The sequence below is a fragment of the Hyperoodon ampullatus genome, assembly GCF_949752795.1.
Source record: "Hyperoodon ampullatus genome assembly, chromosome: 5".
In the NCBI taxonomy this organism is placed as follows: domain Eukaryota; kingdom Metazoa; phylum Chordata; class Mammalia; order Artiodactyla; family Ziphiidae; genus Hyperoodon; species Hyperoodon ampullatus.
The window spans coordinates 45,014,638-45,030,475 of NC_136918.1; positions in this window are offsets into that span (position 1 = coordinate 45,014,638).

The window sequence follows — 15,838 nt, forward strand, 5'->3', positions numbered from 1 at the left end:
ACAAAGGAACAAAAGCGAAACACACAAACCAGCCTCAACTTACACTTGGTTACTCAAAAGAACAAGAGTCAATGGTACTTGTCCTAGCATTTTGGAAGAGGAAAAACAGTAACCCATCCAACCAACCAACCAAACAAAGAAAAATTCCACAAAGAAAGAATGTATTTTGTCTTTTTAACATTTTGGTGTATAAGCCATCAATATTCAGCAAAATTATTTCTTTCTTTTAAAAAAAAATATGGAGGAAAATAGCAATTTACACGAGGTCGTTGGCCCAGGGCGTTAAATTTACAGATTTTTTTAACGAAAAAAAACACACAAAAAAAAGCTACCTCAGGTGTTTTTTACCTCAGCACCTTGCTCTTGTGTTTCCCTTAGAGATTTTGTAAAACTGATAGTTGGAGCATTTTTTTATTTTTTTAATAAAAATGAGTTGGAAAAAAATAAGATATCAACTGCCAGCCTGGAGAAGGTAACAGTCCAAGTGTGCAACAACTGTTCTGAATTGTCTTCCGCTAGCCAAGAACCTATATGGCCTTCTTTTGGACAAACCTTGAAAATGTTTATTTAAAAAAAAAAAAGTGACAAAGAAAAACAGAGAGAGAGAATATTGGAGATGTCCTGAATTTCAATAGGGTACGCGCCATTAGGGCTTTTTGCGCTAAAGGATGAACATGTACTGGTTTATGTGAACAAGCCATTTTACCACCAGACTGCAATGCCAGTTTCCTCTACTGCAAACAGTGTTCTGTGACAAAAACAAAAACAAACAAAAAGAAATATATCCAGCTAACAAGATCCTGGTGTCTTGGTCTCTTATTTTACTAAGTATCACCCATCCCAAAGTGTCAGCTGAATTCCACCTCTGAGGGGACTTCAGGGAAATGGGTGGCAATATACCGTCAGGACTGGGAAGCTACACTGAGGAGGCTGGCTTCTCCAGGCAGGTCTTTGGGAGAAGCTAAACTAGGTCAGTGGTGCTCAGACTGTGCTCCTCAGACCAGCAGCACCAGTATCACCTGGGAACGTGTTAGAAATGCAGGTTCTCAGGGTCCACCTTGGGACAGAAACTCTAAGGGTGGAGGGTGGGCCCGAGCAGTCTCCGTCAGTGAGCCCTCTGAGTGATTCTGATGTACGCTGAGGTTTGAGAACCAGAGAACTAGAGGGCTGGATACTGACTGCACAGTAACTAGGTAAGGCCATCCCCTATCTTAAGAAACTTTAAGCCTGGCCAGGGAAAGAGCTTATTTTTATGTGGGGGGAAGGAAGAGGAATATGCCTGACAATTTAAGGGAAGAGGTACTTCCTTCACCCCTCCCCAGAAGCCCAATTATAAGTATGTCAGGAGATGTGGTGAGTAGGCCTGGACATCCGTTCTATCCTGGTTAGTTTCCCTCCAACTTTGCCTCAGGACAATCTCGTTTTCTCCAACATGGAGCTATGGGAAGGAAGAGGTTGTGTGCAAATTGGAAGAGGATTCCAGCATAGAGGGAGAACTTAAAAACATGAGAAAAAGGATCGCTAGATAGAATAGAAATTTGGAGGGGTTTCCACAGAAGAGAGGAAATGATGAGCCCTAGACAGAAGGCATCTTGACAGGTAGCAAGGGTAGAAGAAAACACTGGACTTCTAAGGGAAGCAGGGGGAAATTGATAACCTGGCATCAGCTAGGATGTGAATGACTCGGTGACTGAGTAGACAGGGATGGGATATGGACTTACGGAGTATGAAAGCATTTGGCCTAGTCTTATTCCTGCATCCCTGGGGAAGGACATGGGCAACAGAGGCATCCCCATGTGAACGATGATGAGGGAAGCCCACAACTGTAGGAATTCAGAGACCAGCCTAAATTGTACATGCATCCAAATCTTTCACTGTCTTAAAGCCTAATGGAGATATCTTTGACCTGCTACCGCTAATGTCTAATACCACTGCTAGCAAATCCCCTGATGTTTACTGTCAGTTGTTGCCGCCTTTTATTTCTTCTCTACATTCCCCTTAAGGTGCTGGTGAATTAAAATTTGAGACTTACCCCATATGCATGTTAATTTTCTATTCTAGCTCACATCAGCCACGTAAGTCACTGTCTCTCTAGAAGCCATGAGTGCTCTTAACAGCTCTTGCTCTCACAGAAACAGCCAACGTGAGGAGAAACCTCATGGAACAACTATATTCTAACTTGACCTCGATCCTCCTGTGTTCTCTTGTAAAAGCAGGGATCCAAGGTACTTGGTTTGTTCCCATTTTAAGATCTAACCTAATCTCAGATGTGGCTGACAATAAACAGTGAAGAATATTCCCTTTTGCCTCCAGTAACCTCTAGTGATCAGGGCAAACTCTGAATGAAAAACCAAACTCAAACGGATCCCTGTATCAGTTTATCTGTAATTGCAACACTTCCTAATATGAAAGATTCCCCTGACTTCTGTGACTCCTGAATGTCCCTGATTCTCAATAGCTATAAAACTGCTCCCAGTCACCCTCACTGAACCTGGCAAAACCTTTTCTCAACTCTAAATTCACAGAACAGCAGTACTGGGAAAGGATTTTCGAGGTCATTTGGTCCACTTTCCTAATATGGAATAATGTCCTCGAAACTCTCTCCAAAGTCTGGCCACCCCCCAGCGAGGAGAAACGCGGCTCCTAAGGCAGACAGTTCTGCCGTCGCACAGTCCAGCCTCATAGATCTTCCTTCCACTGATCTGAAATCTCACCCCACAACCACCATACACTGAATCTGCTACATGTTACTTAGGACAACTCCCCTAATGTTTGAAGACAGTTATCTAGTTCTCCCTTTACTCAGTTCCTCCAGTCATCCCTCATTGCTGGGACTTGCTTTCCCTCGGCTGTGAAAAATCATTGTGATGGAATACAGCCCCACCTCCTGCATCCTGCACCTTCAAAAGCCCCAGTAACTGGCGGTCAGCATGGGAGGCCTTGCTAGGCAAACAGAGCAAGGGGCTGTGAAGGGAACTTAACCGGGGCGTTAGCTCAGCTTTGCCCTAGGGCAGGCCTGAAGGCAGGGATGGGTGCCTCTTTCCCTGTACCAGATCTCTACCAGTCTCACTTTCTCATCAGGAGAATAAGAAAGCCCAGGCCCAGACGTTTTCTCCCTGGTTGCCTGTACACTAGCTAAATAACCTTGTGCATATCACAGCCTCTTGGAGGCCTGTCTCCTCATCTGTAAAATAAAAGTTTGAACACAACAAAGTCTTTGATTCTAACTGATGTATAAGAAGGGACTTTCAAGTCAAAAATGGCTTCTGTTTAGCAGCCTTCAATGTTCCTTCTTACAATTTCTCATTAAACATCAAGAAAGGGGGCTTCGTGGTGGCGCAGTGGTTAAGAATCCGCCTGCCAATGTAGGTGACACGGGTTCGAGCCCTGGTCCGGGAAGATCCCACATGCTGCAGAGTAACTAAGCCTGTGTGCCACAACTACTGAGCCTGCGCTCTAGAGCCCGTGAGCCACAACTACTGAAGCTTGCACGCCTAGAGCCCGTGCTCCACAACAAGAGAAGGCACCACAATGAGAAGCCTGCGCACTGCAAACGAAGAGTAGCCCCCGGCTCACTGCAACCAGAGGAAGCCCACACACAGCAATGAAGACCCAAAGCAGCCAAAAACAAATTTATATATTAAAAAAAAAAAAAAAAAAAAAAACATCGTAGGGCTGGGCCAAGGAGTAGGAAGACCGTGAGCTCACCTCCTCTCATGGGCACAGCAAAATTACAACCATTTACAGAGCAACTATCAATGAGAAAACCCAGAAGACTAGCAGAAAAGATCTACAACTAAATATATAAGGAACCACAACAAGATGGGTAGAAAGGGTGGAGTTGCAATATTGTCAAGACCCACACCCCTGGGGGGGGTAACCCACAAATGGGAAGATAATTACAATTGCAGAGGTTCTCCCCAAGGAGCCCCACATCAGGTCTGAGCCCCACATCAGGCTCCCCAACACAGGGGTGCACTACAAAGATGAGCCCCCAGAACATTTGGCTTTGAAGGCTAGTGGGGCTTACTTTTGGGAGATCCAGAGAGACACTACTCTTAAAGGGTGCACACAAAATCTCACATGCTCTGGGACCCCGTGCAGAAGTAGTAATTTGAAAGGAGCCTGGGTCAGACCAACCTGCTGAACTTGGAAAGTCTCCTGGAGAGGCAGGCAGCAAGTAGAGCTCACCCTGGGGACAAAGACACTGACAGCAGCCATTTTTGAGAGTTCCTTCTACCATGGGGACGCTGGTGCTGGCAAGTGCCATTTTGGAATCCTCCCTCTAGCTTGTTAGCCTCGGGACCCAGCCCTACCCCCTCCCACCAGCCTGTAGGCCCAAGTACTGGGTCCCCTCAGGCCAAGTAACTAGCCATGTAGGGACACAGTCCCACCCATAAGCAGCCAGGCTGCCTTAAGACCCCCGTAGCCCAGAGCCATCCCTGAAAACAGCTCTGTCCACCAGAGGACCCAGGACCTGGGCCCAGACACTTAGTACACAGGCACTGCACTCAGGACTTCCAAGACCCTGCAGCCAGAGACCCTGGGAGCCAGCTCTGCCCACCAGTGGGCCAACACCCCAGGACCTCCTGGGCACTGACCCCACCCACCAATGGGTAGACAGCAGGAAGAGAACCACCACGCCCCACAGCCTGCCTTGTCAGGACTCAGACAATACACCAGTAGGACAGCACCACCCTCAGGAGCCCCAAGCTCCAGCCCTTTCCATCAGCAGGCCAACATCTCCTTTGGGACACCTTGGGCGCCTCAGCCAGAGGCCTTTGGATCCAGCCCCACCCACCAGTGAGCTGGCAATAGCTCTGGGAGCCCCTGGGCTCTGGCCCCATGCATCAGCAGGCCAATACCACCTCTGAGATACCATGCACTATTCAACCAGCCACCCCGGGATCCAGCCCCACACACCAGTGGGCCAGCACTGGCTCTGAGACACCCTGGAACCTACAGTGAGCCATTTCAGGAACTGGCCCCAACCACCAGCAGGCCAACACTATATCCAGGAATGCTGGCTCTGCAACCACCCACCCCAGAGCCCAGTTCTGCCCAAGAGTGAGCCACCACTAGCCCCGGGGTTCTCCAGGCTTCTGTAGCCAGCCACATGACCTGGCCCTGCCAAACAGTGGCTGGCAGCCTCCACACAAGGCAGACCCTGGCAACCAACCAGTCCAGGGGTCAGCCACTCCTACCAGACAGCCCACAATAACCAGCCCTCTATAATAAAAGGACCCACACAGCCCACATAGGTTAGGAGCACATCTAGAGCATATAGTACTGGTGACCAGAGGAGAGTACACTTCTGGGATGCATAGAATGTCTTCTACAAAAGGCCACTTCTCCAAGGTCAGTAAACGTAACCAACCTACCAGACACACAGAAATAAAAACAACAAATTCAGAAAAGTTAGGTGACAGAGGAACATGTTATAAAGAAGGAACAGGATAAAACCCCAAGAACTAAATGAAGTGGAGGTAGGCAATCTATCAGATAAAGAGTTAAATTTTTACAATCATAAAGATGATCAAAGAACTCAGGAGAAGAATAGATGAACAGAGTGAGAAGTCAGAAATTGCTGGGAATTCCCTGGCGGTCCAGTAGTTAGGCCCTGGTTCAATCCCTGGTCAGGGAACTAAGATCCTGCAAGCTATGTGGCATAGCCAAAAAATAATTAGAAGTTTTAAACAAAGACTTAGAAAATATAAAGAAGAAGCAATCAGAGATGGAGAATACAATAACTGAAATGACTGAAATGAAAAATACACTAGAAGGAATCAACAGTAGATTAAATGATACAGAGAAAGGGATCAGTAAGCTGGAAGGCAGAGTAGTGGAAATCACTGATGCTAAACAGAAAATAGAGAAAAGAATAAAAGGAAATGAAGTCAGCTTACAAGACCTCTGAGACGATATCAAAATGTTATAGGTGGCACCTCCCTGGTGGCACAGTGGTTAAGAATCCACCTGCCAATGCAAGGGACACAGGTTCGAGCCCTGGTCCAGGAAGATCCCACATGCCACGGAGCAACTAAGCCCATGTGCCACAACTACTGAGCCTGCACTCTAGAGCCCACAAGCCACAACTACTGAGCCCACGTGCGACAACTACCGAGCCTGTGTGCGACAACTACCGAAGTCCACACGCCTAGAGCCCGTGCTCCACAACAAGAGAAGCCACTGCAATGAGAAAAAGCCTGTGCACCGCAACGAAGAGTAACCCCCACTTGCTGCAACTAGAGAAAGCCCAAGCGCAGCAACAAAGACCCAACACATACAAAAATTTTTTAAATAAATAAGTAAAATATATTAAAAAAAAAAAAAGTTATAGGTGCCCCAAAAGGAGAAGAGAGAAAGGGGCAGAAAATATATTTGATGACACAATAGCTGAAAACTCCCCAAACCTGGGAAAGGAAACAGACTTCCATGTCCAGGAAGTACAGAGAGTCCCAAACAGGATCAACCCAAAGAGGACCACACCAAGACACACTGTAATTAAAATGCCAAAAATTAAAGATAAAGAGAGAATATTAAAAGCAGCAAATGAAAAGCAATGAGTTACATGCAAGGGAACTCCCATATGGCTGACTTTTCAGCAGAAACTCTGCAGGCCAGAAGGGAGTGTCATGATATATTTAAAGTAATGAAAGAGAAAAACCTACAACCAAAAATACCCAGCAAGGCTTTCATTCAGATTTGATGGAGAGATCAAAAGTTTTACAGACAAGCAAAAGCTAAAAGAGTTCAGCACCACCAGATCAACTTTACAAGAAATGTGTAAGTGACTCTCTACACGAAAAAGAAAAGACCACAATTAGAAACATGAAAATTATGAAAGGAAGGAAAGCACACTGGTAAAGACAAATATACAGTAATGATAGTGAACCAACCATGTAAAAAGCTAGTAGGAAGGTTAAAAGACAAAAGTAATAAAATCATCTGTATCCACAATAAGAAATGGATACACAAAACAAAAAAATGTAAAATATGATGCCAAAAACAGTAATCACTAGGTGAGGGGAGTAAACATGCAGGGTTGTTAAAATGCATTTGAAGTTAAGAAATCAGCAACTTAAAATCATCACACATATATAGATGGTTATATGTAAATCTCATGGTAACTACAAATGAAAACTCTATAATAGGTACACAAACACACAAAAGAGAAAGGAATCCAAATATAATACTGAAGATAGGGGTTTCCCTGGCAAGGTTAAGGCTCCATGCTTCCACTGAGGAAGGGGATGGGGGTTCGACCCCTGGTCAGGGAACTAAGATCCCACGTGCCGTGCGGTGTGGCAAAAAACAAACAAAAAAACCCTCCAAAAAACTAAAGATGAAGTCATCACATCACAAGGGGGGAAGAGAGCAAAAGAAGAAAGGAACAAAAATGAACTACAAAAACAACCCCAAAACAATTAACAAAATGGCAATAAGTATATACCTATCAATAATCACCTTAAATGTAAATAGACTATATGCTCCAACCAAAAGACACAGTGTGAAACAATTAACAAAATGGCAATAAGTATATACCTATCAATAATCACCTTAAATGTAAATAGACTATATGCTCCAACCAAAAGACACAGTGTGGCTGAACAGATACAAAAATAAGACCCATATATAAGTTGCCTATAAGAGATTCACTTCAGATCTAGAGGCACATACAGACTGAAAGTAAGGGGATTAAAAAAAAGGTATTCCATGCAAATGGAAATCAAAAGAAAGTCAGGGTAGCAATACTTATACCAGACAAAATAGACTTTAAAACAAAGACTGTAACAATAGACAAAGAAGGACACTACATAATGAACAAGGGATCAATCTAAGAAGAAGATATAACAATTGTAAATATATGCACCCAACAGAGGAGGAGTTAAATATGTAAAGCAAATATTAACAGGTACAATGGGAGAAACTTACAGTAACAACAGTAGGAGACTTTAACACCCCATTTACATCAATGGACAGATCATCCAAACAGAAAATTGGTCTTAAATGACATGTTAGACCAAATGGACTTAATAGATATATATAGAACATTCTATCCAAAAGCAGCAGAATACACATTCTTTTCAAGTGCAACATGGAACATTCCCCAGGACAGATCACATGCTAGGCCACAAAACAAGCCTCAGTAACCATATTAGGCATTTTTTCCAACACAACATTAAGAAACTAGAAATTAGGGGTAACAGAGGAATAAAGACACAGACCTACTAGAGAATGGACTTGAGGATATGGGGAGGGGGAAGGGTAAGCTGTGATAAAGCGAGAGAGAGGCATGGACATATATACACTACCAAACGTAAAATAGATAGCTAGTGGGAAGCAGCCGCATAGCACAGGGAGATCAGCTCGGTGCTTTGTGACCACCTAGAGGGGTGGGATAGGGAGGGTGGGAGGGAGGGAGACTCAAGAGGGAAGAGATACGGGAACATATGTATATGTATAACTGATTCACTTTGTTATAAAGCAGAAACTAACACACCATTGTAAAGCAATTATACTCCAATAAAGATGTAAAAAAAAAAAACTAGAAATTAAATACAAGGAAAAAACTGCAAAAAACCCCCACAACACATGGAGACTAAACAATACACTACTAAACAACCAACAGATCACTGAAGAAATCTAAGAAATCAAAAAATACCTGGAGACAAATTAAAATGAAGACACAACACTCCAAAATCAATAGGACACAGCAAGAGCAGTTCTAAGAAAGAAGTTTATAGTGATACAAACCTACCTCAGGAAACAAGAAAACTCTCAAATAAACAACCTAACCTTATACCTAAAGGAACCAGAAAAAGAACAAAGAAAACACAAAATTAACAGAAGGAAAGAAATCATAAAGATCAGAGCAGAAATAAATGAAAGAGACCAAAAAAAACCACACCAACAGCAAAAGAACAATTTTTTAAAAGTCAGTGAAACTAAGAGCTGGCTCTCTGAAAAGGTAAAATTGACAAGCCTTAGCCAGACACATCAAGTAAAAAGAGGGCCCAAATCAATAAAATCAGAAATAAAAAAGAAGTTACAACTAACACCACAGAAATACAATGTACTGCAGACAACTATATGCCAATAAAACAGAAAACCTAGAAGAAATGGATACATTCCTAGAAATGTACACTCTCCCAAGACTGAACCAGGAAGAAGTAGAAAATATGAACAAACCAATTACCAGTACTGAAGTTGAATCAGTAATTTTAAAACCCCCAACAAACAAAACTACAGGACCAGAGGGCTTCACAGGTGAATTCTACCAAACACTTAAAGGAGCATTAACACCTATCCTTCTGAAACTATTCCAAAAAAACTGCACAGGAAAGAACGCTTCCAAATTCATTCTACAAGCCCAGCATCACCATGATACCAAAACCAGACAAAGATATCACAAAAAAGAGAAAATTACAGGCAGATATCACTGATGAACATAGATGCAATAATCCTCAACAAAATATTAGCAAACTGATCCAACAATTCATTAAAAGGATCATATAACATGATTAAGTGGGATTTATCCCAGGGATGCAGGAATAGTTCAATATCTGCAAATCAATAAAAATGTGATACACTATATGAACAAACTGAAGAATAAAAGTCCATATGATCATCTCAATAGATGCAGGAAAAGCTTTTGACAAAATTCAACATCCAATTACAATAAGAAAAACTCTCCAGTAAGTGGGTATAGAGGGAACATACCTCAACATAATAAAGGCCATATATGACAAACCTAGAGCTAACATCATACTCAACAGTGAAAAGCTGAAAGCATTTCCTCTAAGATCAAGAACAAGACAGGGATGTCCACTCTCATCACTTTTATTCAATATAATATTGGAAGTTTTAGCCACAGCAATCAGACAAGAAAAAGAAATAAAGGAATCCAAACTGGAAAGGAAGAAATAAAACTGTCACTGTTTGCAAGATGACATGCCACTATACATGGAAAATCCTAAAGACGCCACTAAAAAACTACTAGAGCTCATCAATGAATTCAGTAAAGTTGCAGGATACAAAATTAATATACAGAAATCTGATGCATTTGTATACACTAACAATGAACTATCAGAAACAAATTAAGAAAACAATTCCATTTACCATCACATTTTATTCCTAGAATAAAACACCTAGGAATAAAACTAACTAAGGAGGTAAAAGACCTGTACTCAGAGAACTTAAGACACTGATGAAAGAAATCAAAGATGACACAAACAGATGGAGAGATATACCATGTTCTTGGATTGGAAGAATCAATATTGTCAAAATGACTATACTACCCAAGGCAATCTTCAGAATCAATGCAGTCCCTATCAAAATACCCACAGCACTGTTCACAGAACAAGAATAAATAATTTTAAATTTATATGGAAACCCCAAATAGGCAAAACAATGTTGAGAAAGAAGAACAGAGCTGGAGGTAACTTGCTCCCTGACTTCAGACTATACACAAAGCTACGGTAATCAAAGTAGTATGGTACTGGCACAAAACCAGACACATAGACCAGTGGAACAGGAAAGAGAGCCCAGAAATAAACCCACACTCCTATGGTCAATTAATCTACAACAAAGGAGGCAAGAATATACAATGGAGAAAAGACAATCTCTTCAATAAGTGGTGCTGGGAAAACTGGACAGCTAAATGTAAAAGAACGAAATTAGAACATTTTCTCACACCATATATAAAAATAAACTCAAAATTGATTGAAGACCTAAATGTAAGACTGGAAACCATAAAACTCCCGAAAGAAAACATAGGCAGAACACTCTTTGACATAAATCAGAGCAGTGTTATTTTGGATCTGCCTCCTAAGGCAAAGGAAACAAAAGCAAAAATAAACAAATAGGACCTAATTAAACTTAAAAGCTTTTGCACAGCAAAGGAAACCATCAACAAAACAAAAAAGACAACCTACATAATGGGAGAATGTATTTGCTAATGATATAACTGATAAGGGGCTAATATCCAAAATATCCAAAATACATAAACAGCTCAAACAACTCACATCAAAAAAACAGATAAGCTGATTAAAAAATGGGCAGAAGACCTGAATAGACACTTCTGCAAAGACGACATACAGATGGCCAATGGGCACATGAAAAGCTCAACATCAGAGAAATGTGAATCAGAACCATAATGAGATATCACCTCACACCTGTCAGAACGGCTATCATCAAAAAGAACACAAATAACAAATGTTGGTGAGGATGTGGAGAAAAGGGAACCCTCATACTCTGTTGCCAGGAATGAAAATTGGTGCAACCACTGTGGAAAACAGTTTGGAGGTTCCTAAAAGAACTAAAAATAGAACTGCCATATGACCTAGGAACTCCACTCTGGAATAAATGAGAACATTAATTCAAAAAGATAAATACACCACAATGTTCACAGCACTATTTACAATAGCCAAGACATGGAAGCAACCTAAGTCCATCAACAGATAAAGGGATAAAGAAGATGTGATAGAAACACACACACACACACACACACACACACACACACAGAGGAATATTAGTCAGCCATTTAAAAAAAGAATGAAATTTTGCCGTTTGCAACAACATGGATGGACCTGGAGGGTATTATGCTTAGTGAAGTAAATCAGAGAAAGACAAATACTCCATGTTATCACTCATATGTGGAATCTAAAAAATAAAACAAATGAATATAACAGATACAGACTGAGATATAGAGAACAAACCAGTGGGGAGAGGGAAGTGGGGGAGAGGGGCAAGATAGGGGTATGGGATTAAGACTTACAAACTACTATGTATAAAATGAATAAGCTACAAGGATATATTGTACAGCACAGGGAATAGCCAATATTTTATATAATGATTTTAAATGGAGTATAATCTATACAAATTTTAAATCACTGTTATACACTTGAAACTAATATAATATTGTAAATTAACTATATTTCAATAAAATAAATGTTTAAGTCATATTTTTTCCTAGTTGCAGTGCATTTCAGGGTAACCAAATTAGTTGATATGAAGTTTTTCTTTTATAGAAGAATTCAAGGTAATTAACATAGAGAAATGATAGAATTAGAAAATCACCATTTTGTACCTCTTAATAATGGATCATCAATTAAATTTAAAACCAAGAGGAGAAAGATGAATAGGAACTCTGACAGCCTGAATTACAGATCAATCTTAGCACCAGTAAGTGGAACAAGCAGACATTATGCGTCATTTGATACAATACAGTATGACCACTAATGAAGTATCCTTGCCTAATAAATTCAACCTGAATCTGATCAAGCCTCTAGATCAAGCTTACCAGTTTACATGAAATACAAGGGATAGAGGAAGCAGTTAAAAACCACCAAGGAGTTGTAAGCCAAATTTAGAAGTGGGATTTTCCACAGGAACACCCGGTTTCTCTAATAAATAATAGTACAAGGAAGAAGACTACTGGTGAATAAAAGAGACTCAAGAGATATAATAACCAACAGCAACGTGTACATTTTACTGGATCCCATATTACTGTTCTGAGACTGCTGTAACTACCACAGATTTGATGGACTTAAACAGCAGAAATTTATTCTCTCACAGTTTTGGAGCCAGAAGCCTGAAATCAAGGTGTCATCAGGGCCAGGTTCCCTCTGAAGGCTCTTCCAGCTCTGGTGGCTCCAGGCTTCCTTGGCTTGTGGTAGCATCACTCCAGTCTTGCTTCTGTAGTCTCATTGCCTCTTCCTTTTTTTTTTTTTTAACTCCAAACACAAGGTTATAAATTAGAAAGCAACAGGGCTTCCCTGGTGGCGCAGTGGTTGAGAGTCCGCCTGCCGATGCAGGGGAAAAGGGTTCGTGCCCCAGTCCGGGAAGATCCCACATGCCGCAGAGCGGCTGGGCCCGTGAGCCATGGCCACTGAGCCTGCACGTCCAGAGCCTGTGCTCCGCAACAGGAGAGGCCACAACAGTGAGAGGCCCGCGTACCGCAAAAAAAAAAAAAAAAAAGAAAAAATTAGAAAGCAACAGAGCCTGTCCAGCCAATCATTAACACTTGGGTGTCTTTTTCCAGATTTTGTTTATACCTAAAAATGGGTATAAAAATAAACACTGCCTAGGCCCATTTCAACGCCTCCGCCTTATCCATCTCAAAACTGCCTGCTTCTTTCTTATGTGGCATGTGATTGCATTTATGGTGCACCCAGACAATCCAGGATAAATTCCTTTTCTCAAGATCTTTAATCACATCTTTTGCCAAAGAAAGTAATACAGGTTCCAAGGATAAGGATGAGGACATATGTTTTAGGGGGCCACCATTCAAACCACTATATATCCTGATTAGAAGAATGTAATAGAACATCTTGATCATCAGGGAAACTTGAATGTGAACTATTAGATGGTACTGGCAAATTCTTACTAATTTTGTTATGTGTAAAAATGACAAAGGCTTTTTTTTTAAAGTTATTATACGTTAGGGAGACATTCTTAAGTATTTAGGTAGAAAGATGTCTGGGTTTTGCTTTAATATACTCCAGACTCTCCCCCTCCCATGAAAAAAAGGTGAATCAAGATTAGCCACATTTTAGTAACTGCTGAAAGGTGGTGATGATTGTTTATATCTTAAAATTTCCATAATAAAAAGTTTTTTGTAAAGTAGTTGAATAAAGATAAAATTGTCCACTAAAATGAGACATTAAATCCTTCAGAATGAACTTATCCAGAAGACCTACACATGAAAAATATTATAAAACTTAAATCAGTGGAGGTACAAGTCATCAGCCTGTGCCAGAAGAAAAGTCAAGATACTAATGGGTGATTTTTATCTCTGATTTAAAAAAAAATACATGTAACTCTAATTTAGAAATTTTAATTCTAAGAACTTCTCCTAAGAGAATAACTGAAAACACTGCAAGACAGTATGTCTAACAATACTTATTAAATAAATTGTTATAACCGTATGCTGGAACACTCATGGCAATTAAGATGTCAATATTGCCATGAAAATATGTTCAACATAAATTAAGTGGAAAGGGGGTTATATAGCCACACAGTGTGATTCCGTATTTGTTAATAACAAAAATATATATATACTTGCACAAGCGTGCACAACACACACACTTATTAATACACGCGTGGCAGAGTATATACCAAAGGCCAGGATATATACCAGAATGTTAATGTTAAGAGTTATTAACTCTGGGGCTTCCCTGGTGGCGCAGTGGTTGAGAGTCCGCCTGCCGATGCAGGGGACACGGGTTCGTGCCCTGGTCCGGGAAGATCCCACAAGCCGAGGAGCGGCTGGGCCCGTGAGTCATGGCCGCTGAGCCTGAGCGTCCGGAGCCTGTGCTCCGCAACAGGAGAGGCCACAACAGTGAGAGGCCCGCGTACCGCAAAAAAAAAAAAAAAAAAAAGTTATTAACTCTGGGTGGTGAGTTTACAGAACTCTTATTCTTTAACTTTTATCAGTATTTTATTTTTCTACCATGAACACCTATTACTGATAAATTAAAGAAAAATATAAGTGGCACCACAGACTATGATCACCACATGCCCTTAAGGAGGCAGTGTGTGTGCTTGGCAGGGGTGGCCTGAGATGGGGTGAGGGGATACTTCCCCAACGTATATTTGAAGCATATGCTTCCAAGAACTCTATGTTGCTTCTCCTGGCACGTGACAAACTGTATTTCACAAAACAGTTCCACAGGTGTCAACACAGAGGGCTCAACGTCCAAGTTTTTAGACACACTAGGTTAAGACATTAATTTATTACATTTGCCATGCATCCCCAGGAGGAAAAGACATGGTACACACATTCACTGGGCCATAGAACCCTTTGTTTTACATCCTACGTGGAAGTAACAGGACTTCTACTGAACATGTTTCACGAAATTCCAATGTAAAAACCTGAAGAAAAAGGATTGTTTAACCATGTATTTCCATTGAGGGTCTGAAAACTTCTGGCCCGTTTTCCTAGATTTAGATTGATTCATTTCAAAACAACCCCACATTTGTTGTATTCTTGTGGTCTCAAGCACTATAGTTTTGCATTTTGCTGTCAGTTCATTTAGAGCAGTGTTTTTCAAACTGGATTTCTATCCGTTAGTGGGTTGAGAAATCAATGTGGTGGTCACAACTCACCTTAAAAAAATTTTTGTTTAAAGAAAACTATCAGTGTAGTAAGGATAAGTAATGTTTTTTGTAAAACTTTTGTGTCCATATATAATCACATAATATATGCATGTGTGTATTGGTCACAATATAAAATACATTTATTACTATGAGTTGCAATCAAAAATATTTGAAAGCCACTGAATTAAAGAGATGAATTTATTGATAAATAGATAAAATCAACACCTATTTCAAATACCCAAACCCTTCCTTGTATATATTAGATAAATTAAAAAAAAAAATCACCAAAGCAATACAGACACCTAGATCCCCAACTTACAAACAATTACCAAACTTTTGTTTGAATATTGGGTACCTAGAGCTTTTCTTAAAGAAACTATCATAAAGAGATTAGGTTCCCAATTAGTTCATGAAAGACAATTTTTAAAAAAAAATTTTATTTATGTTTTTGGCTGTGCTGCTCGGCTTGTGGGATCTTAGTCTTAGTTCCCCAACCAGGGATTGAACCCATGCCCTCGGCAGTGAAAGTGCAGAGTCCTAACTACTGGACCACCAGGGAATTCCCTCAGAAAAGCCAATTTAAACTGTGTAGCTTAACTATAGTACTAAGGTTGTTACAAACTTAAATTTCTCCACCATATTTATTTATTTATATCTGAAGTTCAATATATCTTCAAGGACACATTCTCCCTGCACCCACACCTTGGTCCCAGCACCAAGCAACGCCTCACAGTGC